General features: G+C 39.7%; 2 protein-coding genes across 2 annotated transcripts in view; one reads left to right on the top strand and one right to left on the bottom strand.

The window, feature by feature from the left end:
• LOC120552569 (NLR family CARD domain-containing protein 3-like) overlaps positions 1–25,852 on the top strand; it is a 1,238,648-nt gene that overhangs the window by 409,535 nt on the left and 803,261 nt on the right. The gene's annotated exons all lie outside the window — the stretch shown is intronic.
• Positions 1–25,852, bottom strand: part of LOC120552568 (NACHT, LRR and PYD domains-containing protein 12-like) — a gene marked incomplete in the record, with an annotated part of 803,490 nt that overhangs the window by 78,555 nt on the left and 699,083 nt on the right.

The following is a 25,852-nucleotide window of genomic DNA, read 5'->3' as shown; positions in this document are numbered from 1 at the left end:
CATGTTTTGCTTTCTTCCCACACATATTAAAAAAAAAAGATATTTTACAATAAACAAAGGTACTTTTGTGACTTTAATTGCATCCCTCTGACTCTTAAAATTTAAACTGTGTAATTTAGGAACGAGGCTACAGGCGGAAAATAGTAATTGCGTTAAAACCTGGTACAAAGCATCTCTCCTTGTTTTTATACAATGTTAATGTTTAATTGTACATTGTTTAATTGTCTAAATAAAAACAAATTGCTAAGAACTATAGAAAATGGGCAAATTTAAATACACAAATCTTTATTTAATAATCTAAGTAAAGATAGAAACATGGACCTTAAGTTAGTTATATGTGCAGTGCAGTTTTAATATTAATGCTATCATATTTTGCTTTCTTTCTAAATACATTTTTAAAACACAAATAATTGTTGTTGACAGATCAGACTAAAGAGACTTCAAACATCTGCATTTGAAACACGCTTCACTCTCTGTGCTCCATAACGTGTGTATTTGTGTGTGTATGTCTGTATGTGTGTATGTATGTGTCTCTATGTGTGTGAATGTGTGTGTGTGTGTATGTGTCTCTATATGTGTGTGTGTGTGTGTGTTATGTGTGTGTGTCTATATGTTTGTGTGTCTCTATGTGTGCGTGTGTGTGTGTTCTATATGTGTGTGTGTGTGTGTGTGTGTGTGTGTGTGTCTCTATGTGTGTGTGTGTTTGTGCAGGGTGGGAAATTAGCACCCTCCACCAGCCAATGGCGGGTATTTTTTCAAAGTGGCGGTGACTTTGCCTTGTATACTAGTCACAGTGGCGGGTGGATTGTAAAACATTCCTTGTAACGGATTGGACAAGCTTTTGTCAAAGAATGCTGTTGCTAAGTAACAATGCATCGCGTTATGTTACTGCTAATGAATCCCCAACATTTCGGATTTTGCTGCTTCATAATAAAAACATTCAAATACCAAAATAACTGAGGACTTTTATTGTGAAGAACTTATAGGAAATGGAACCGTTCACAGCCCGGGCTTTGACCACGCATATTTCTGTCAACTCCAGACTTTTGTCGAAGTCGTTTTTCAGCCTAGTCCGTGACACCATGTAGCTGAGCTGAGGTACAGACCAAACCAAAATTATCAGTTAAAAAATGTGGCGACATATCCCCGGTGTTAAGAGGCCCTCCGCGAGTCAGCAGTAGCTATGGCTGTACAAACTGTTGAGGGCCAAGTAAAGAAAAAGAGAAGGTACTTTTGGAACAAGTGGAGCATTGACAAAACAACCAGAGAAAGACCGTGCTAAACATTTCCAGAGCGTCCTGCCAACCTGTATTAAACTTAACTTAATACCGCTGTCACCATTTCTCAGTCGCTGAAAGCTGCTGCTGTTTTAATCCTGTCGGCTCTCTGCTGCTCAGTTCCCCCCGCGACTGACGGCGCACACACACAGTGACACACACACACACACACACACACACACACACACACACGTGACACACACACACACACACACACACACACACACACACACACACACACACACACACACACACAGTGACACACACACACACACACACCGGTGGATGTAGGAAAACCCGGAGATGAGACGTACAGGATGACCTAACTTGACAGCTACGCTTGTTATTGTAAGTGAAATGATAAATGATAACTAAGTTGAAGTCCTTTATCAAAGCGTATGAATGGGTGTCCCAGGCCAGGTTAGGAAATAAACTAACAATGCAAAGATCAACACGCCACTGACAGAAATGTTCAAATGTATTCATTCAATAAAGTATTATTTGATCTTAAATCCACCAGCCATTTTCATATTCTACCAACATTTGCAGCATCCTGAGCTTTTTTGAAAGGTTACCAGGACAACTCAGCCCAGAGTAATTTTATTCTCTCCAAAATAAGTTTCCTTTTTATTTTTATACAAAAAGCAACTTTCACTGTCTCTGCAACTTCATTGCAACAAAAATAAAAAGGCATCGCAACTTTTATCACAATTTTTTACAAAGCTCCGAAAGCAAAGCATTTTGGGCGCGCAACAATCAAAAAAATGGCCGCAAAATCCTGGAAGGACTGTTTAATGCTATGTTACTGAGAGATGAGTCAATATGTTTTCTGTTCATTAAACATGTAGGCCTACAATTACTGTAGATTATGATTGACCAAATGTATTGAAGCAATTCAAAATATGCTACTGCACTTTCTTTGGAATTAATTTGAATTCTTGAAAAAGTGTCTGGTAAAAAATATAGTTGGCTGGTAAAATTGGGCATCCACCAGCAACTGTGGCTGGTGGGCAAAAGTTAATTTCCCACCCTGTGTGTGTGTGTCTATATGTGTGTGTGTCTCTATATGTATGTGTGTGTGTATATATATATATATATGTGTGTGTCTCTATGTGTGTGTGTGTGTGTCTATATGTGTGTGTGTGTGTGTGTTTTTCGGTATTCGGTATGTCTTATTGTTATCAAGACACATACTCTCTTTTTAGCCGTGTTTATCAACGCCATTTGGCCTCCATTAACTTTCATTACCTTGTGATTGTGTGTTAATTGCGCCGTAGCGAGTAGTATGAAAGGGAGAAAATCTGTGTAGGGAGGGATGGTCGGGGGAGGATGGTCGGGGAGGATGGTCGTGGAGGATGGTCGGGGAGGGATGGTCGGGGGAGGATGGTCGGGGGGAGGATGGTCGGGGGAGGATGGTCGGGGGAGGATGGGTCAAACAACACAGGACTTTCACCCAGGAGACCGGGGATCAGGTCCTGTGTGTCACGTTTCCTAAACTCAACCGTAGCTTTCTTCTCGCGATAACACCGACTAAGCTGTATGTTTACGCCCTCTGTATACAGCGTAGACATACAGGCGGATATCTCAAAATGCGAGAGATAACACGCCACTTGGCTTAAGGAGGTCGGCGTGTATGTTTACGTGAAGTCATGATGTCATGTTGGTGAGAGGAAAAAAAAAAAAAAAACAATCTGAAAAATACATTGAACTTTTTAATGCTGCACGATTGATCTAATCTAGGGCTGCAGCTATCGATTATTTTAATATCCGAATATTCTACCGATTATTCCATCGATTAATCGAGTAATCGGATAAGAAATACTTTGTAAGAAATACTTAGTAAACAGCAATAGTAAATATTTATTATTGCTGTTTACTAAAAAGGAAACCTGTGGCTTGTATATAAGACAGGTTTCCTTTTTAGAAAAAGCAACATTTTTTATTGACAAATTCCAAGACCCTTAAAAAAAAATACATTACAATAGTACATTTTTGGTGGCCCAAATGTTAATATTTTTCACCCCATTCCCTTCTTGCCTTTGTCTTTACACTGGTATGATGCAAAAGAGCTGTTCACTGACCAGAGGGTTTACAGAGGGGCTACTCAACTACACTGTTCTGGGGGACACATTTTCAGAAGCCTAATACACAGTGATGAGCATAGATATATCTATGGTGAGGAGAAAGAATAAAGAATGCATGATGACGTCATTCACGTGCATATTAAGTAGCCATGCTGGGGGGAGAGCCGGTTTGTCTCCGGCAGCAGATACATTTCCAAAGATTAGAAGCAAAACTAGTTACACTACAAACCGACAGCTTGCGGTTTTAGCTTGGTAAAAACATGGCTATTAGCAGAGTAGCATGCTGTGGGCTAGTTGTGTAAAACATGGCTATTAGCAGAGTAGCATGCTGCAGGCTAGTTGTGTAAAACATGGCTATTAGCAGAGTAGCATGCTGCAGGCTAGTTGTGTAAAACATGGCTATTAGCAGAGTAGCATGCTGTGGGCTAGTTGTGTAAACAGCGCGGTGGACGAGAGCAGCAGACGTTAGCTACCTTGTGTCGGTTAGCTCCGTGGAATGGATGAGTACACTGGAGGTTTGTTACAGAGGTGATGTAGCAGCATGTTTGCAGCTTAAAATGATCCCAAACTTTCTGTCGTTTTCTCTCGCCTGTCTCTCCTCTTAGACCCTCGCTATTTTCGTCTTCCTTCATTTGTAATCTGGGCCGTCAGTCTTGTGTTTATATACTGTCTGTGCTTGTGTTCGCAGAAGCGCAAACCTCTTGTGCGCTAGTAATAATCCTCCGGCGCGGAAACACAGTGAAAGCGCATAACCTTAATTACATTAATTTAACGAAGCTTCGAGGCAAAGAATTTTGCTTCGAGGATTTTTTATCGAATTATTCGAGTTATTCCAAGAATCGTTGCGCCCTAATCTAATCCCAGTCATGATGTCACTGTGTGTGAATAACTAACCTCATAAACTGTGTGATTTAAGGAAACTAAAAGGTGAGCTGTGTGCGTCTCACTCAGTGTCCACTCCAGTCTTCACGTTGTAACAGCCTTCACTTAACCCACAGTAGAAACCACAGAAGAAGACACTGGGTCTTAAAGTGATGGTTGGGAGTAATTTCACCCCAAACACCCCCCAGAAGCTTTAAGATCATTGGGACATTGGGAGAGTTAGCGGTATCAGCTGAATAGCTTAGTGCAGGGCTAATGGATCCACGTTTGTATCCGTGAATGACCCCACTAATAATTTCGAAAATGATACCAAACTTCTCCACTAGTACAAATAGGTTATGCACTCATAAAACGATGGATTGTAAAGTTTGTAAGTACACCAGAACTTTATGTAAATAACACTTGCCTGTTGGCTTCTGCTCTCTGCTGCTACCGGTAGTAAGACGAGTGCTTAGGGACTGTCTACAAATTACAACACCGAAAGAGATAAAAACAAAAAAATTATATTAATTTAATGATTAAATAAGGTAATGTCTCCAAACTTACCTCAATTATAACTTGTCTCCTGCGAGTTATACTACAACACTTACTTTAAAAAAAAAAGTTAAATTAATAAATATTTTTGCTGTATCTCTTTCGTGGTTGTAATTTGTAGACGTCCCTAATCACTCTGTTACTGCCCGTGGCAGCAGTAGCAGCAGCAGCAGAGAACAGAAGCCAACAGGCAAGTGTTATTTACCTAAACTTCTGGTGTACGTACCAACTTTACAAATACTATCACTTTAAGAAGCTTGGTGTTTTTCAGACATTACCAAGATGTTGTACAAAGTACATTTAGTAACTTAATCAATAGTTCTCTTATTACACTCATCCTTAATGTGGCATATGAAATGTTTTTTTTCTAACCGTATATAAACTGAGAACTATATTCTCAGAAGGCCGAGCACTGCTACTTCTGCTACATGGGCGGATTGATATGCTTGCAGCACCTGAGAAGCCCAGAACAGAGAGTAGCAGTGCCTTCGCTTTCTTTCTGAGAATATAGTTCCCCGTATATGTAGACGGTTAGAAGGTGGCTGTGTGAGAGAGATCAGAGAATGGAACAACTTTGCTGGTTTTAAATTAAAGATAAAATCATAATATAAAAATCATTTTTTTTTGGGTGTGATTAAGAACGGTCTCATGCATGATTTATAATCTAAATATGTGTAAAGTGTGTATCTTTACTCTAATACTGATGGCATCAGCTTTACATTGATTTATTGTGTTGATAATCACATCTGGACTTACCGAGCCTTTCTGCAGTTCCTCACAGCTGGAATCAGTCTCCGTTTTCCCTCCTGTGATGTGTTGTACTGACTCAGGTCCAACTCATCCAGAACCTCCTCTGACATCTGCAGCATGTAGGCCAGAGCTGAGCAGTGGATTACAGAGAGTTCCTTCTCTGATCTCTTCTCTGACTTCAGGAACTCTTGGATCTCCTGATGGACTGAGTGGTCGCTCATCTCCGGCCAGACAGTGGAAGATGTTGATGCTTCTGTCAGGAGAGATCCCATCACTGTTCTTCTCCTTCAGGTTGTTGATGGCTCTCTGGATGATTTGTGGACTGTTGTCTATCTGACCCAGCAGGCCTCCTAAGAGTCCCTGGTTGGACTTCAGAGAGAGGCCATGAAGGGAAGCAGACAAACATGTCCAGGTGGCCATTTTTACTCCTCAGGGATTTCTCCATGGCTTCATTAAGGAAGACATCCAGGGATGGGTAATGGTCATGTTCACTATCTCCATGGCTATCTCTCTTCCAAAATGACTTTGGGTTTGAGTCCCTGTGCTTGAAGTCTCCTCCCAGGAAGTGCTTGAGTACCTGTGTGTTCCTGTTGGTGTAACAGTGGAACAGGTAGACTGCAGCCAGAAACTCCTGAACGCTCAGATGAACGAAGCAGTAGACTTTTTTCTGGAAGATCAAACTCTCTCTTTTGAAGATCTGTGAACAAACTCCTGAGTACAGCGAGGCCTCTGTGACATCCAGACCACAGCGCCCAGGTCTTCTTGGTAGAACATGATGTTTCCTTTCTCCAGCTGTTCAAACGCCAGCCTCCCCAGCTTCAGAAGAACTTCCCTGTCAGCCTCCATCAGCTCCTGTGGACTCGTCTCATGTCCCTCAGCATACTTGATCTTCTTCCTCTTTGTTTGAACCAGCAGGAAGTGTGGGTACATGTCAGTCAGGTTCTTGGGTAGCGCTCTCCTTTCTGGTCTGTAGTCAACATGTGGTCCAGAACTGTAGCAGTGATCCAGCAGAAGACTGGGATCAGACACATGATGTGGAGGCTCCTGGATGTCTTGATGTGGGAGATGATTCTGCTGGACAGCTCTTCATCACTGACTCTCTTCCTGAAGTACCCCTCCTTCTGGTCGTCAGTGAAGCCTCGTACTTCTGTTACCCTGTCAACACACGCAGGAGGGATCTGATTGGCTGCTGCAGGTCGGGAAGTTATCCAGACGAGGCCGAGGGAAGCAGCTTCCCCTGGATGAGGTTTGTCAACAGCACGTTGACTGATGACTTCTGTGTGACATCAGAAACAGCCTCATTGTTGTTGAAATCCAGGTAAAGTCTGCTTTCATCCAGGCCGTCAAAGATGAAGAGAACTTTAGAGCCAGCGAGCTGCTCTGCTGGGACCTCCTGTAATGATGGATGGAAAAACGGAGCAGCTCCAGAAGACTGTACTGCTCATCTTTGATCAAGTTCAGCTCCCTGAAGGAAAGAGGAATCACCAGATCCACATCTTGGTTCTCCAAACCCTCGGCCCAGTCCAGACAGAACTTCTGCACTGAGACGGTTTTTCCAACGCCCACGGCGCGAGCATCATAACGACTCTGATGTGTTTCTGTTGGTCAGGTAAGGCTTTAAAGATGTCGCACACTTGATTGGAGAGTCATGGAAGGTCTTCATCTTGGAAGCTGTCTCGAGCTGCCTCACCTCATGTTGGGTATTAACTTCTTCACTCAGTTCATCTGTGATGTAGAGCGCAGTGTAGATCGTGTTGAGGAGGGTTCCACTTCCTGTTTGATCAGCTCCTTCAGTCACACGTTCATATGTCTCCTTCACTCTGATCTTATGTTTATGCTGACCTCCGATCTCTAGAAAAAGGACAAAGGTGAAAAATCTAAATAAGATCAGTTTACAATCTGGTGATAGTTTTATTATCAATATGAATACCAAATAGTAAAAGTTATAAAGTAATCATCCCTTCTTAGAGTAAAAAAAGACATCATTTTTAATGTGTTTTAATTTTGAAAGAGAAGCCTCAGAATAGCTCCTTTGTCTCTCAGCCTCTGACTGTGAGTCAGTGAACATGTTTGATTGACAGCAGAGGAAGCAGAGCATCAGCAGCTCCTGTTTTTATTGAATAGAACCAAGAACAAAGAACTGTGAATCTCGTGACAACTACACTTCATTTACTGTAGCTGCTTCAATCAATCAATCAATCAATAAAACTTTTATTATATAGCACTTTAAAACAACCAACAGGTATCCAAAGTGCTTAACAACAGAAACACATATCACACAATAGAAAGAATGAACATAGAAAACAGTAAAATCAGAAAAGGTTAGCAAAGAAAGAAAAGAATGAAATTGTCAAACCACTGCTATGTATTAAAAGCCAGACTAAACAGATACGTTTTGAGTTTGGACCCAAAAAGAGCTCCATCTGTAATAGTGTGAATATCAGGGGGTACTTTGTTCCAGAGTCTCGGGACAGATCACCCCCCCGTTTATACCTTGACCTCGGCACTTCTAAAACTCGCTGATTTGAAGAACGCAATGACCGGGTTTGTGCTCCCCAGTTAAAATTTCAGACAAAGACTCCGGGGGCCAGACCATTTAAGGCCTTGAAAGCAAACAATAAAATCTTTAAATCTATTCTAAAACGCACAGAGAGCCAATGTAGAGTGTGGAGAACGGGATTAATATGTGCACGTCTAGCTTTATTTGTTAAAAAGCGAGCAGCAGCATTTTGCACAAGTTGAAGGCGGAGATGGAGGTTTGATTCAGACCAACATAAAGAGCATTACAGTCATCCAACCTTGAACTAATAAAAGCATGAATCGCCTTTTTCTAGATCGTGCCTGTTAAGGAAAGGCTTAACTTTAGCCAGGAGACGAAGCTGGAAAAGCTCAACTGTGGAGAACGCCGCAGATTGCAGCCGATGAACTCCGCGGAAAACCCGGCCACATGGATGACCCAGATCTCAGGTGGAGGATGATGCCAGGTACGCTCTGAGCCTGACACGTACCTCCTCCTCCTCTCTTGCCACGTCTCCTGCGGCGATTGTTGCGGAGCGGCAGACAGCGCTGACTGTGTAGATAGGCAGGAATGGACACCAGGAATCTGGAGCGCATTCATCACGTGTCAGCTAGATTACTGCAATTCCCTCTATTGTGGTATATCTAGTTCTCAAATTGCTCGTCTTCAGTTAGTCCAAAAATGCTGCGGCCAGACTTATTCTTAACTGTCACAAATATGACCATATCCTATCCTCCCCTATTCTCAAATCTTTACATTGGCTGCCCTTCGACAGAGAATAGATTTCAAAATCCTTCTCTTTGTCTTTAAATCTATACATAACTTAGCTCCTGTCTACCTATCCGAACTTATTCATCCTTACACTCCTCCCAGAAGCCTAAGATCACACGCACCAGGCTCTGCCTGTAGTCCCTCATGTCAGACTGGAAGCGGAGAGGGGAGCGCTTTGTGGTGGCAGGGCCTCGTCTGTGGAACAGCCTGCCTATAGAGACTGTGAACGGCCCCCAACCTTGTTATCTTCAAGTCATTGGTAAAACCTATTTATTCTCATTAGCATATTGATCTCGTTTTTTATTTATTTTATTTTTTTTTATTTCCAGTCTGTGTTTTAAGGTTGTTCTCAGCTTTATTGTTTTTATTTGTGTTTCATGTGTCATTTTGCTGGTTTTATTTTTTTTTTTTTTTTTTTTTTTTTTTTTTTTTGTTTTTTTTGTTTTTGTGTTTTCTTTTTTTTTTATATATATGTTTTTTTTTTTTTTCTTATTTTGCTGGTTGGGGTTTTTTTTTTTTTTTTTCTCTCTGTTTTTGTTTTTTTTTTCTTTCTTTTTCTTTTTTTTTGTTTTTTTTTTTTTTTTTTTCTTTTTTTTTTTTTTCTTTTTTTTTTTTCCTCCTCTGGCTTTCCCCTCACCTTCATTCCTCCTGCTTCGGTTCCCCCTCATTCTTTTTCTCCTCTGACGCCCCATTCCTCCTGCTCTGACGTTTCCCCTCTCATTCCCCTGCTCTGACGTTTCCCTCTCATTCCCCTGCTCTGGGTTCCCCTCTTATTCCCCTGCTCTGGTGTTTCCCCCTCTACCTTCCTCCCTGCTCTGGTGTTTCCCCTCTCATTCCCCCTGCTCTGACGCGTTCCCCCTCTCATTCCTCCTGCTCTGACGTTTTCCCCTCCTCATTCCCCCCTGCTCTGACGTTTCCCCTCTCTATTCCTCCTGCTCTGGTGTTTCCCTCTCATTCCCCCTGCTTGGCGTTTTCCCTCTCTCCCTCCTGCTCTGGTGTTTCCTCCTTTCCCCCTGCTCTGCTTTTCCCCTCTCATTCCCCCTGCTCTGGTGTTCTCCCCTCTCATTCCTCCTGCTCTGATGTTTCCCCTCTCATTCCTCCTGCTCTGATGTTTCCCCTGTCTTCCCCCTCTCCTGTTTCTGAGCTAACCCCGAAGAGCCGACATGTTGGAATGCGACGCTTCAGGTCCCATCTTCCACTATCCTTTTGTGATCTATTTCCATGTTCAGAATAAACACCAAATATTTCACATGTACACTGACTCTGTCACACTTCTTTTGATTGCCGCGTTGTCCCCAAATCCATCGAAGGGGGCGTTAATAAACTTCTGACCAACTTCTGACACTGACGCCAGCGTTTCTCCTCCTGATTGGGTCTTATCGGTCACGACGCCTCGTTCTCTGAGACTAAAGCTACTAACGTTACCATGGGAACTATGAGCAGTGGGAGGAGTCTACACGCTGCCTCCTGTTTATGTCCAGTATACCATATGATGATGATAACCTAATGATGATGAGATATGAGGTTTTGGGCGTGTTAGTTTAAACAGAGATTAGTTCTTCTACTGGAGATAAAAACACTCGGTGCACCGAGATCACTTTTGGCGCAAAATTTTAAGCTTGAAAACTACAACGTAGAGATGGAGATGTAGTCTCAGAGAAGCAGCAACAGGAACAGTTTGTTTACATCAGCAGTAAGTTAACAAAGCATGACTAAAACATTCAGGAAACAGTAAAATAAAGCTGATATCTGAAAGTACAGACAGGAACACAGGAGAAGTGATACAGAGCAGATATCTTCACTGGAGCAGAAACAAATATTCAGTTAAATATCAGGTAGAATTAAAATGTAATGATATTTATAATGATGTTAAATGTTGGTGCTGTATGACACAACAGTCGTGTTTGAGACATGAAGACATCAGCAGACAGATGGACAGACTTACTTTTTTCAGAGCTGCTCTGACTGGCTCTCTGCAGTCCAGTTCTGGTTCTGGTTCTGGTTCTGGACAGCTCCTCCTCTAGAAACATCTCTCTTCTCTCTCTGTGAATTTAGTAATTCATAATTTATACTTTGTATTAATCCCCAGTCAGTGGGGAAATTACAATGTATACTTTGTTAAAACACACTGGCCAGAAATACACATATAGAAATGGAGTGATGTCAGAGTGCTGGACAGGCACCCTGAGTGGTTGGGGGGGGGGTTTGGTGCCTTGCTCAAGAGCACCTTGGCAATGCCCAGGAGGTAAACTGGCATCTCTCCAGCTACCAGTCCACACTCTGTACTTTTGGTCCGTACGGTTCCCAACCCAACTCCCTCCGGACTGAGCTACTGCCACCCAAAAACAAAGACAAACAAAGAAATCTGTCTATAACTAAAATGATTTGTTGATTGTTGTTGAAAGATATCAACATTTGACCAAAAGTGTCTCAAAGCTCAGATGTTCTCAGAGAACAGTAAAGGTGTTGTTACTGTTCTGTTTGATTTCAGTCTCTAATGAAAACGTTCCTTTTATTTAAAATCTCCTGCTTTCATAAACACTAATAACTGCTTTTCCTCTCTGGTTGTCTTATTAAACATTTAGTGATCAGTTTCCCTTAATTACCTAAACTGTGCTACCCGCCCATAGTCTCATTTGTCCCGCCAAAGTTTAAATCAATCAATCAATAAATCAATCAATGACCTTTATTTTAACTTGTGGGATAACTAGGCTGTGGAGTTGCCGAATCTGTCTTCATTTCAGATTGACAACGGTCCGTTCAAAAGATTTTCCGCAAAGCATTTTGTTGACATAACCTCAAAACGTCTCCTAGAGTTTTCACCTGATCGGCCTGAAACTTGGCACATAGCACCCTCACATGGTCCTGACAAAAATTAGTCAAAAGAATCTTGCTCAGTTAAAATTGTGTGAACATACAAACACATTTTTGTAGCTAGCGCGTCAAACATGAACTTTAGCAACCTCTGTACCAAAATAAACGAAGATCAGCCATCAGGGGAGCTATAATCACCGTAACCGTGTTTTGGACTATAACTCAATACATTTAAATGGGAAATTTGCAGATGCAGTCATAACTGCTGGCAGTTCTAGTTATTATATAGTTATTATATTATTGGGAAAAGGTATATTATGAAACTAAGGATTATTATTTTTAAGTAGTTCTAGTTGCATATTATTGTAAGTCTTGGAAACATTTTATTTTTTAATATATAAGATTTTTATTTTTATTTGTAAAAAATAATTATCTTCAAGAGAAACTGTAAGGAACAATGAATGGGATAATCTGATACCCATTACGGGATGCAGAGGTATAAATGAGCTGCATGAGAAGCTGGATACAGCTTTGATATTATTGGTATTTTTAACCCAATAATCGCGGTTTTAATGAACATTTATTCACCAGATCTTATCACGTTTTTATGTATTTCTTTTAATGTTATTATTTCGGTCTATTTCGCGCGGGAAGCTGGATTGCTTTGTTGTTTATTGATAATTTTAAAACTATAACGCGCTACATTTTTCAACATGTATTTAGCTGTTATCATGGTATGCATTTCTTTATTTTAATAATATTATTTCGGTCTTATTACCGGTGAAATATTACAGTAAATAAGACAGGACAGTAGGTTACGATATGAGCCGAGCTGGCGCATTCAAAGCCGATGTCCCACAATGCAATATGGGCATTCATTCACAGAATCAGACAGCGATCAGCGGGTCTTTAACGCCTGTATCACTTCAATGTACGTAAAGGGATCGGGTAGAGCGTTGTTATAGCAACTACACCAACGGCAGGGTGATCAGGAACCGCACGTAATCTTCTTCCAGCAGATTGGTTGATAGCCTCTCTCCTCAGAGGGGAACAGAGCTGTGTCCATGGCAACGCTCTGCTATGCATGGCAAGGTTGTGTTATACTTAGCAACAGTCTGTTATCAAGAAAAATAACAGACCGCATTCTACATTTGAATATAAGAAAGCCATGTAATACGTATATATAATCAGTGGTTTATATATATATATATATATATATATATATATACAGTATATATATATAAAGTGACCCCACCATCGTAAATCTTCACAATAACGTAATGGTATCACGTTCTAATAGATTTATTTTTGTGATGCCATCCGCAACTGAAATGAGACTGGGTAGGATTGTTTGTAATATGGTGTTGATTTATGCATTTTTATTTTTATTATTAGCAGAGGAATCTGAAAATGAGTCATATAAATGAGTTGGTATCAGTTCTCTTACTTTGTGTCTGAGGGTCCAGGTTCTTTACTGAAGTATAGAGGTTGCTCATTGGACCGGTCACTCTTCATAGACTGACAGCCAGATACTACAGACTCTGCTCCGTCCTCCTCTTCCTCCAAATCACTCATCTTCTGATCTGAAGATCAGTCTGAGAGGTAAAACAGGGACACTGACTGGGAGCTCACAACACAAGAGTCAAATTGTGTGTGTGTGTGTGTGTTGTGTGTGCGTGCATGTGTTTGTGTGTGTGTGTGTTGTTCAGTGTGTGTGTGAGTGTGTGTGTGTTGCATGTGTTTGTGTGTATGTGTGTGTGCGTGTGTGTGCCGTATGCGTGTGTTTTGTGTGTGTGCCAGTGTGTGTGTGTGTGCTATGTCTTTGTGGTATGTGTGTGTGTCCGAGTGTGTGTTTGTGCTGTCAGTGTGTGTGTGTGTGTGTGTCAGTGCATGTGTTTATGTGTGTGTTCGTGTGCATGTGTGTTTCTGTGTTTCATTGTGTCTGTGTGTGCATTATCGTTATTATGTATGTATGTAGGTTATGTGTTTGTATTTTGTGTGTGTTTATAGTGTTGATTTTGTCAGTGCTTGTGTTTGTTTTGTTTTGTGTGTGCATGCGTTTACGATTGTGTATTTGTGTTTGTTATGTTGTGATTATTTGTGTGATCGTGTGTGGTGTGTATATGTGTGTATTGTTGTCCGTGAATGTGTTTGTTTGTGTGTGTTGTGTGTGTGTTTGTGTGTGTGTATTGTGTGTATTGTGGTGTGTGTTGTGTGTGTGTTTAAGTGTGTGTTATTGTGTTGTGTGTGTTTTGTGTTTGTGTGTTGTGTGTGTGTGTAGTGTTATTGTTATTTGGATTTTGGCGTTGTTTCTATGTTTAATTATGTGTGTGTGTGTGTGTTTGTGGAGCGTGTTTGTGTGTTCATTGTTGCATTGTATTATGTATGTGTGTTTGTGTATGTATGTGTATGTCTCTGTCTATGTTTCACTGCTGTATTGTGTGTTTCTATATTGTGTTAAGTGTTGTTGTGATGTGGGTTGTGTGTGTGTGTTGTTTCTGTGTTTTTTGGTATTTGTTGTGTTTGTATGTTTTCTGTGTGTGTTATTATCAATGTGCGTTTAGCTATGTATGTGTTTGTTTATGTGTGTATTGTGTGTATGTTATTGTGTGTTTGTGTCTGTGTTGTGTCGTGGTTGTGTATTATTGTGTGTATGTGGGTGCGTGCTGCTTCTGTGTTTCATTAGTTGTGTGTGTGTGTGTTTGTGTGTATGTTGTTTTATGTGTGTTATTGTGTGCATTTCGTATGTATGTGTGTTTTGTGTGTTTTGTTTATGTGTTTATGTGTATGTCTCTGTTGTGTGTCACTGCATGTGTGTGTGTGTATTATTATCTATGTGTGTCTTTATTGTGTATTATTGTCAATTGTGTGTGTGTGATGCGTGATGTGTTTGTTTGTTTTGTGTGTGTGTGTGTTTTTTGTGTGTTTTTGTGTGAGTGTGTGTGTGTGTGTGTGTGTTTTATGTGTGTGTGCGTGATGTGTTTGTTTGTGTCTGTGTGTGTGTCGTGTGTGTGTGTGTGTGTCTTTGTGTGTATGTGTGTGTGTTGTGTTTAAGTGTGGTATGCCGTGTGTGTGCGTGTCGTGTGTGTTGTTTGAGTGTTTGTGTGTGTGGGTGCCTAGATGCGTTTCTGTGTTTAATTGTTGTATGTGTGTGTGTGTGTTTGTGAGTCGCGTGTTTGTGTGTTTCATTGTGTGCATTTCGTATGTGTGTGTGTCTGTTTGTGTGTATGTGATGTCTCTGTCTTGTGTCCTGCATGTGTGTGTGTGTCTATGTCTGTGTCTGTGTGTATGTGTGTGTGTTTCTGTGTTTCATTGTGTATATTGTGTGTGTGTATGTATGTTTCTGTATTGTGTGTCAATGTGTAATGCGTTTGCGTATGTATGTGTTTGTTTGTGTGTTTGTGTGTGTGTGTGTGATGTGTGTGTCTGTGTGTCTGTGTCTGTGTCTGTGTCAATTGTTCTTGTTTTTATTATTTGTGTGTATGATATGTGGAGTCGATGTCTTTCTGTGTTCATTTGTGTATGTGTGTGTGTATTTTATTATGTGCGTGTTTGTGTGTGTTATTGTGTCGTTGCGTATATGTATATGTGTTTGTGTGTGTTTGTGTGTGTGTTTATGTGTATGTCTCTGTCTGTGTGTCACTGCATGTTTTTGTGTGTGTCTTTGTGTGTTGTGTGTCTTTGTGTGTATGTGTGTAGTATGTCAGTGAATGTGTTTGTGTGTCAGTGTGTGTGTTTTTATGTATGTGTGTCAGTGCATGTGTTTGTGTCAGTGTGTGCATGTGTGTTTCTGCATTTCATTGAGTTCGATTTATATTGTGATGTGTGTATGTATGTTTGTGTTTGTGTTTGTGTGTGCATGTGCGTGTGCGTTGTGTGTGTGTCATTGCTGTGTTTGTCTGTGTGTGTGTGTGCATCGTGTTCGTGTGTATGTGTGTTTTATTGTGTGTGTGTATTTGTGTGTGTGTTCTTAATATTTGTATTGTTTGTGTTTGTTTGTGCATGTGTGTGTGTAGTGCTGTATTTGTTTGTGTGTTGTGTGTGTATGTATTGTATGTGTGTGTCTTTGTGTATGTATTGTGTGTGTGTGTGTGTTTTGTGTGTGTGTGTGTTTGTGTGTGGCAATGAGTATATGTATTTGTATGCTGTTGCTGTCGTTCTGTGTTTCTGTGTTTCTGTGTTTCTGTGTTTCATTGTGTGTTATTTGTGTGTGTGTGTTTGTGTGTGCGTGCATGTGTGTGTGTCAGTGCTGTGTTTGTTTGTGTATATGTGTGTGTGTGTGTGTCTTACGTGTGTATGTGTGTGTGTGCGTGTTTCGTGTGTGTGTTTTGTGTGTGTGTGCATGTCTGTGTCTTGTATAAGTCTTTATGTGTGTGTATTACTGTGTTTTGTTTTGTGTTTCATTGTGTGTATTTGGTGGGTTTGTATGTTTGTGTGTGTGTATTTGTGTGTCGTTGTGTATGTATGTGTTTGTTTGTGTGTTTGTGTGTGTGTGTTGTGTGTGTATGTGTGTCTGTGTGCTGTGTGTCTGTGTCACTGCTTGTGTGTGTGTGTGTGTGTGTTTGAGTGTGTGTGTGTGTGTGGTGGTCGTGCGTTTCTGTGTTTCATTGTGTGTATGTGTGTATTTGTGTGTTTGTGTGTGTGCGTGTTTGTGTGTGTGCATTGTGTGCGTTTGGTATGTATGTGTGTGTGTGTATGTTTTCTTGTCTGGTGTCCTGCTGTGTGTGTGTGTGTGTGTGTCTGCGATGTGTGTGTGTGTTTCTGTGTTTCATTGTGTATTTGTGTGGGGGTGTGTGTGTGTATGTTTGTGTGTGTGTGTGTGTGTGTGTGTGTGGGTGTGTGTGTTTCTGTGTTTCATTGTGTGTTATTTGCGTGTTTGTGTGTGTGTGTGTCTGTCAATTGTTGCGTTTGCGTATGTATGTGTGTGTTGTGTGTGTGTGTTTTGTGTGTGTGTGTGTGTGTGAGTGGGTGTGTGTGTTATTTCTGTGTTTCATTGTGTGTATGTGTGTGTGTTAGAATGTGTGTGTGTGTGTGTGTGTGTGTGTGTGTGTATCAGTGTGTGGTTTGCGTTGTGTGTGTTTGTTTGTGTGTGTGTGTATATTTGTGTGTGTGTGTGTCTCAGTGGTGTGTGTGTGTTGTGGTGTGTTTGTGTGTGTGTTTCTGTGTTTCCATTTTGTGTCAGTTCAATTCAATTCTATTTTATTTATAGTATCAAATCATACGAGTTATCTAGAGACACTCTCTATACCACATCTAGACCACACTCATAATTACAAAGCCCCCAACAATTCCAGTATTCCCTCAAGGCAACGCAGTACGAGTGGCTATTGCGACAGTGGCAGGAAAAACTCCCTGTGTGTCTGTGTTGTTTGTGTATATGTGTGTGTGTTTGTGTGTGTGTATCTGTGTTTGTGTGTGTGTGGCGTGTGCGTATGATTAAAGTTTGTATCAGTTCTCTTACTTTGTGTCTGAGGGTCCAGGTTCATTACTGAAGTCTAGGAGGTTGCTCATTGGACGGTCCTCTTCATAAACTGACAGCCAGATACTACAAGACTCTGCGTCCTCCTCTTCTAATCACTCATCTTCTGATCTGAAGTCAGTCTGAGAGGTACAACAGAACACTGATGGGATCTCACAAGAATCAAGACAAAGAGACTATCTAAGGTGTATTATTGTGTATGTGTGTGTGCATGTCTTTGTGTGTTCAATGTGTGTGTGTATATGTGTGTGTGTGTGTTAGTGCATCGTTTGTGTGTCAGTGTGATTGTTTGTATGTGTGTGTGTGTGTTTATGTGTTTTTCGTGTGCGTGTGTGTTTCTGTTTATATTTTGTGTGTGCATGTTACAAGTCCGTGTTGTGTGTTTGTTTGTGTGTTATTGTGTGCGTTGTGTGCGTGTGTTTTCTGTGTTTCATTGTGTGTCTGTGTGTGAATTTCGTGTTATGTGTGTTTTTGTGTGTGTGTGCGTGTTGTGTGTGTGTGTGTGTGTGCTTGTGGTGTGTGTGTGTGTGTGTGTGGTGATACATGTTTGTTTGTGTGTGTGTGTGTGTGTGTTTGTGTGTGTGTGTGTGTGTGCGTGTGTGTGTGCAGTGTGTGTATGTGTGTGTGTCAGTGCATCGTTTGTGTGTCAGTGTGAAGGTGTGTGTGTGTGTGTGTGTGTGTGTGTGTGGGTGCATTTGTCGTGTGTGTTTTTTGTTTCATTTGTCTGTGTGTATCGTGTGCTGTGTATGTGTGTTTGTGTGTTTATATTGTGTGTGTGTGTGTGTGTGGGTCGTGTGCGTGTGTTTCTGTGTTTCTGTGTTTCATTGTGTGTTGTCTGTGTGTGCGTTTACGTGTGTTGTGTGTGTTTGTGTGTGTGTGTATTTGTGTGTGTGTGTGTGTGTGTGTCGTGTATGTGTGTGGCATGTGTGTGTGTGTGTTGTGGCATGTGTGTGTGCATGTGTTTGTGTGTGTGTGTGTGTGTGTGTGTGTGTGTGTGTGTGTGTCTTTGTGTGTGTGTATTATTAGTATTGTGTCAGTGCATGTGTTTGTGTGTCTGTGTGTGTATGTGTGTGTGTGTCAGTGCATGTGTTTTGTGTGTCAGTGTGTGTGTATGTGTGTGTGTTGTGTGTGTGTATATATTTCTGTGTTTTCATTTGTCTGTGTGTGTCGTTCACGTGTGCGTGTGTGTATGTATGTTTATCTGTTTGTATTTATGTGTGCATGCGTTTACGTGTCTATGTGTGTTTTTATGTGTGTCGTATTTGTGTTTGTGCATGCGTGTGTGCCTACATGTGTGTGTGTGTTTGTGCATGTGTTTGTTTGTGTGTGTGTGTGTGTGCATGTGTGTGTTCAGTGCATGTGTTTGTTTGTGTGTGTGTGTGTGTTTGTGTGTGTGTGTATGTATATGTCTGTGTCTGTGTGTTCATCAGTGTGCGTGTGTGTGTGTGTGTCTGTTTCTGTGTTTCATTGTGTGTATTTGTGGGTTTGTATGTTTGTGTGTGTCTGTGTGTGTATGTCAATGTGTGAGTTTTGTATGCATGTGTTTGTTGTGTGTTTGTGTGTCTGTGTGTGTGTTCAGTCGCGAGTGTGTGTGTGTTTCTTGTGTGTGTGTTGTGTGTTTGTGTGGGTGCGTGTTTGTGTGTGTCATTGTGTGCATTTGCCGTATGTATGTGTGTGTTCACTGCATGTGTTTGTGTGTGTGTGTGTGTGTGTGTGTGTGTTTGGTTTCGTGTGTGTTTCTGTGTTCATTGTGTGTATTTGTGTGTTTGTGTGTGTGTGTGTATGTGTCTGTGTGTGTCTTGGTTGTGTGTGTGTTTCTGTGTTCATTGTGTGTATGTGTGTGTGTTTGAATGTGTGCGTGTTTGTGTGTGTGTGTCAGTGTGTGCGTTTGCGTATGTATGTGTGTGTTTGTGTGTGTGTGTGTTTGTGTGTGTATGTGTGTGTCTATGTGTGTGTGTGTGTGTGTTTGTGTGTGTCAGTGCGTTGGCGTGTGTGTGTGTGCATGTGTTTGTGTTTCTGTGTTTCAGTGTGTGTCTGTGTGTGCGTTTGCGTGTTTATGTGTTGTGTGCTGTTATCTGTGTGTGTGTGTGTGTGTGTGTTGTGTGTGGTGTGTGTGATTAAAGTTTGTATCAGTTGTCTTAGTGGAAACTTTAATAAACAAACACAAAATCAATAGAAAACAGCAGAGGAATCTGAAAATGGAGTCATGTAAATGAGTTATCAGTTCTCTTACTTTGTGTCTGAGGGTCCAGGTTCATTACTGAAGTATAGAGGTTGCTCATTGGACCGGTCACTCTTCATAGACTGACAGCCAGAGACTACAGACTCTGCTCCGTCCTCCTCTTCCTCCAAATCACTCATCTTCTGATCTGAAGTCAGTCTGAGCAGTGGCGGTTCTACGGAGGCCTAGGGAGGTCCGTGCCTCCCTAGACATGTCCCTAGCCTCCCCTGTGCCCCCCGTGCTGACCAAATAAAAAATTATGAATTTATTATGGTTTTACATGCGAGCCAAAAGCGAGAACTAATGTGACGTAATGTTCTACCGCGTAAATTAAACGCGCGCACAGTGGTTGAAAATCACTGTTCTACTGGACTCTGCTGCTGTTAGTTACTGATGCTATAGTGTAGATATGATGCTATAGTACACATATGATGCTATAGTGTAGATATGATGCTATAGCATAGATATGATGATATAGTGTAGATATGATACTATAGTGTAGATATGATGCTATAGTGTAGATATGATGCTATAGATATGATGCCATAGATGTGATGCTATAGTATAGATATGATGCTATAGTGTAGATATGATGCTATAGTGTAGATATGATGCTATAGATATGATGCCATAGATGTGATGCTATAGTATAGATATGATGCTATAGTATAGATATGATGCTATAGATATGATGCTATAGTATAGATATGATGCTATAGTATAGATATGATGCTATAGTATAGATATGATGCTATAGTGTAGATATGATGCTATAGATATGATGCTATAGATATGATGCCATAGTTGTGATGCTATAGTGTAGATATGATGCTATAGATATGATGCTATAGTATAGATATGATGCTATAGATATGATGCTATAGTATAGATATGATGCTATAGTGTAGATATGATGCTATAGTGTAGATATGATGCTATAGATGTGATGCTATAGATATGATGCCATAGATGTGATGCTATAGTGTAGATATGATGCTATAGTGTAGATATGATGCTATAGATATGATGCTATAGTATAGATATGATGCTATAGTGTAGATATGATGCTATAGTGTAGATATGATGCTATAGATATGATGCTATAGATATGATGCTATAGTATAGATATGATGCTATAGTGTAGATATGATGCTATAGTGTAGATATGATGCTATAGATATGATGTTATAGTATAGATATGATGCTATAGATATGATGCTATAGTATAGATATGATGCTATAGATATGATGTTATAGTATAGATATGATGCTATAGATATGATGCCATAGTATAAATGTGATGCTATAGTGTAGATATGATGCTATAGTGTAGATATGATGCTATAGATATGATGCTATAGATATGATGCCATAGATGTGATGCTATAGTGTAGATATGATGCTATAGATATGATGCTATAGTATAGATATGATGCTATAGTGTAGATATGATGGTATAGTGTAGATATGATGCTATAGATATGATGCCATAGATGTGATGCTATAGTGTAGATATGATGCTATAGATATGATGCTATAGTGTAGATATGATGCTATAGATATGATGCTATAGATATGATGCTATAGTGTAGATATGATGCTATAGATATGATGCTATAGATATGATGCTATAGTGTAGATATGATGCTATAGATATGATGCTATAGTATAGATATGATGCTATATGCTATAGTATAGATATGATGTTATGCTAAAGTAACAACACGGTATCACAGCAGTTTGTGTAATGGTCACGTTATTTTTAATGTATTGATACGTGTTCACGGGGCATTTTTCGTTTGTTTACGTGGTGGCCGCAGCCGAAATGGTCCATACAGGAGATTAACGGGGAAAGCAAACGCCACACCCCGGGGAGGAGCGCCTCACACGCGGGAGACGCCGGCGGGGGACGCGCGGCGACAATAATGGGATGGCGGAGGTTGGGTTTAGATAAAAACAACGGGGAAAGGAAGTCTCACATGCCGCGAGACGGCTGCAGGGTACACGTGACAATAACGAAGACGGTTAACGGGGAAACGGAAACGCCACACACGGGACGTGATCCCCGGCCTCCTGGGTGAAAGTCTGGAATTGTTTGACCCATCCACCCCCCAACCAACCTCTGCCATCCCGTTATTTTCCGCATATCATACTACTCAATACCGTAGACGTGCTGTGACCACGACATATGCTTCCCATTTAAATACATTAGTTTATATTTTCATCCTGGCCACCACGCAAACAAACGACAAAAACGTCCCCGTGAACACATATCGATAGATTAAATAACATGACCATTTCACGTACTGCCATGAGACTGGATTGAAAGTAGACAGTAGATATGATGCTATAGTATACAGTAGATATGATGCTATAATGTAGATATGATCCTATAGTGTAGATATGATGCTATAGTATACAGTAGATATGATGCTATAATGTAGATATGATCCTAAAGTGTAGATATGATGCTATAGTGTAAACATGAGGCTATAGTATAGATATTATGCTATAGTATAGATATGAGGCTATAGTATAGATATTATGCTATAGTATAGATATGAGGCTTTAGTATATGATGCTATAGTATAGTTATGATACTATAGTATATATATGATGCTATAGTGTAGATATGAGGCTATAGTATAGATATTATTCTAAAATACAGATATGAGGGTTTAGTATATGATACTATAGTATAGATATGATGCTAGTATAGATATGAGGCTATAGTATAGATATTATGCTATAGTATAGATATGATACTATAGTATAGATATGATGCTATAGTATAGATATGATACTATAGTATAGATATGATACTATAGTATAGTTATGATGTAATAGTGTAGATATGATGCTATAGTGTAGATATGAAGCTATAGTATAGATATTATGCTATAGTATAGATATGAGGCTTTAGTATATGATGCTATAGTATAGATATGATACTATGGTATAGATATGATGCTATAGTGTAGATATGAGGCTATAGTGTAGATATGAGGCTATAGTATAGATATGATGCTATAGTGTAGATATGATGCTATAATGTAGATATGATGCTATAATGTAGATATGAGGCTAAAGTGTAGATATGATGCTATAGTGTAGATATGAGGCTATAGTATAGATATGATCCTTTAAATCTGAGAGACTTTGACAGTAAAATAATAAATGTAGGATTACCACTCACCCTGCCTCAGCCTTCAGTTTCCTCCTCTTCCTCTCTTCTGGTCTCACTAAATGGAGTCTCACCTGACTCTACTCTTCCTGTTCTCATTGTAAGGTGCTGCAGCTACGGGTGTGTTAGTGTACCTTGACCTGCTCCTCCCCCTCTTCATTTACAGGAAATCAACGAAGATTATCTAAGAGGGTGTGTGTGTTGTGTGTTGGAAATTCGGCTTCACCATCTGGCCTTTCCTCTAAATTCCTGCCACTGTAAGTTACACTGACGAGGAATCTACCTCGGTGGTTGGTGCATACATACTGTACACAAACACATATTAAACATTATTATGAAATAAACAATAAATACAGAAACAAATATAAACTAAATAGTTGTTTAACATGAGAGAAAAGAGGCTGAATGGTTGAGGGCAGGATGGGTAAAACATAATATAGTCTATGTGCAGCGGGCAGATGAATAGTGATGATGTGTATAGTGAACATGATTAGGAGTTTATCTTAAAATATATATTCTTAGCTCTGTGACTCCAATGTTCAGAACATGAGAGGCAACAACTGAGGCTGGACTTGGAGAAAAAGTCCTGATTCATTAAGTTCTAGGGCTGCAACTAACCATTATTTTATTATTCATTAATTTAAGTGTAACAGGCTGTATATAGGTTATGTTAAATTATTATAATATATGTTTAAAATGTGATGAACAAACTTTATGATTAAACAGACTCAGTGACGCTGTGGAAGAAGAACTCCAAACTATTAATACTACACGGTGAGAATACTCAGTCCAACGTCCTGCTCTGTTAGTAAATGTACTTGATGTAGAAGGAGCAGTGAGAGAGCTGATTCTCTGGAACATTACATCATGTCTTACTGCTGATTAAGACTTTGTGTGTAAACTGTGAATGTGCAGAGTAACACGCTGTCAGATAAATGGAGGACAAGAAGAAGTACAAGCTTTCCTTCTGAGATTAAAGCAAGTATTCAGACATGTTACTGTAGTAAAAGTACTAATAGCAGTGTTAAGTTACAGCAGCTGGCTGAGCAGATAACTAACGTGGAGAGAAAACAGACAGACTCTCTGCTCCCTTTCTCTGGACTTTAACAGAGAAAACCTCAGCAGAGAACTCCACATTACAGACAGCACATTGAGGGCTGGGAGCCAAAGGGCATCACTGGGTTTCATCATTTAACAGGAGAACCAGAACTAACCGGTTTCTAGCTGAACTCAGGCAGCTTCATCAGGAGGAAGAAGGGACAGAAAGAATCCTGGAGAACCAGAAACACTCTGACTAAAGAGATCACAAGAGAGAAGAGGAGCTACACTGAAAATATGCAGAACAAGTTTTCAGCCAACAAGGCTGTGTCAGAGCAGACAAGCCTGCAGGACATCAGCTGCCTGATAATAACTGGATGGATTATCATAGAGTGGCGGTGTCTGTGAAGAGAAGTCTCGGCCCAGAGAAACATTTTCATTCAGATACCCTGAGGTCAGAGGTCAACAGACCTCTTTGAAAATGGACATGCCAGTTTCCTCCTCGCCAAAATGTTGCCTAACTTTATCCCCTTCAGGCTGATTTGAACTCCTGTATAGTTTCATCTGGAATATTACATCATGTTTTACTGCTGGTTAATACTTTGTGTGTAAACTGTGAATGTGCAGAGTAGCATGCTGTCAGATAAATGGAGGACAATATCAAGTACAAGCTTTCCTTCTGAGATTAAAGCAAGTATTCAGACATGTTACTGCAGTAAAAGTACTAATAGCACAGTGTAAAATTACAGCAGCTGACTGAGCAGATAACTAACGTGGAGAGAAAACAGACGGACTCTCTGCTCCCTGAATTCAACACAATATGAAAATGAAAAAGTGAAAGACTTACGTACTAGACTGCTCTGATTGGAGGGTTTCTCACGCTGCAGCTCGGCCTGGAAGACCTCTGGGACACCGAGACATCTTATCGTGTGTGTCGACTGAAACCTTTGTGTCTAACAGCAAAACAACAAACCTGTTTCAGCTTGATCAGGAGGAAGAGGAGGAGGAGGAGGAGTACAGAGGAGGAGACAGAAAGAATCCTGAAGAACCAGAAAAACTCAGAGGAGCAGAAACACTTTATAACAACCAGCAGTGATAAACGGGAAATTAAACTTCAGTTAAAAGTTATTTTAACTGTTAACAAACAACATTTATAATGTTACTGATCATCGGTAATGGTAATGTTGTCATTTTTCATTTTAGAGACAAATACCTAAATAAAGAATAAAACTAAGCCACAGTCTAGTTTGTTTTCATCTCTGAGCTGGTGAGTGACATCATGGCACTCTCTGGTGACATCAGCAGGAACTACAAGCAGAGCTCCACCAAAACATTCACACATTAAAACATGTTTACACTTTACTCTATTTTAATCATAAAAGATAAACGGCATTTTCAGCTACCGATCAAATGAAACATCTCTGCTTGTTACAGCTATGAACTAATGTTTTACTTAACTTTACTACTATTATCTATTAGTAGGGTTCTGTTTCTAGTTAGTTTATCTGTTACAGCTATGAACTAATGTTTAACTTAACTTTACTACTATTATCTATTAGTAGGGTTCTGTTTCTAGTTAGTTTATCTGTTACAGCTATGAACTAATGTTTAACTTAACTTTACTACTATTATCTATTAGTAGGGTTCTGTTTCTAGTTAGTTTATCTGTTACAGCTATGAACTAATGTTTAACTTAACTTTACTACTATTATCTATGTTTTTTTTTTTTTTGTTTTTTTTTTTATTAATGTAATTTTTTTTTTTTTTTTATTATTATTTTTTATTATTTTGTTTTTTTTTTTTTTTTTTTTTTTTTTAAATTATTAACTATTTATTTAATTAATTACTATTTTTATATTTTTATGGTTTTTTTTTTTTTTTTTTTTTTTTTATTATATATTAAAAATTTTTTTATTTTAATTTTTTATTATTATTTTTTATTATATTTTTGTTTTTCTTGTTTTTTTATCTGTTGTGGCATGAAACGTTTCACTGATCATCCTGTAGTGACGGCTTCTTCTACTGGACTCTGCTGCTGTTAGTTACTGATGCTATAGTATAGATATGATGCTATAGTGTAGATATGATACTATAGTATAGATATGATACTATAGTATAGATATGATGCTATAGTGTAGATATGATGCTATAGTATAGATATGATGCTATAGTGTAGATATGATGCTATAGTGTAGATATGATGCTATAGTATAGATATGATGCTATAGTGTAGATATGATGCTATAGTGTATATATATATATTTTTTTATAATAAACTTTATTTCAAGATACAATTAACA

The sequence above is a fragment of the Perca fluviatilis genome, chromosome 22, assembly GCF_010015445.1.
Source record: "Perca fluviatilis chromosome 22, GENO_Pfluv_1.0, whole genome shotgun sequence".
NCBI lineage: Eukaryota > Metazoa > Chordata > Actinopteri > Perciformes > Percidae > Perca > Perca fluviatilis.
The sequence above is the reverse complement of the archived record's forward strand: the minus strand, read 5'-3'. Positions and strand labels throughout refer to the sequence as shown.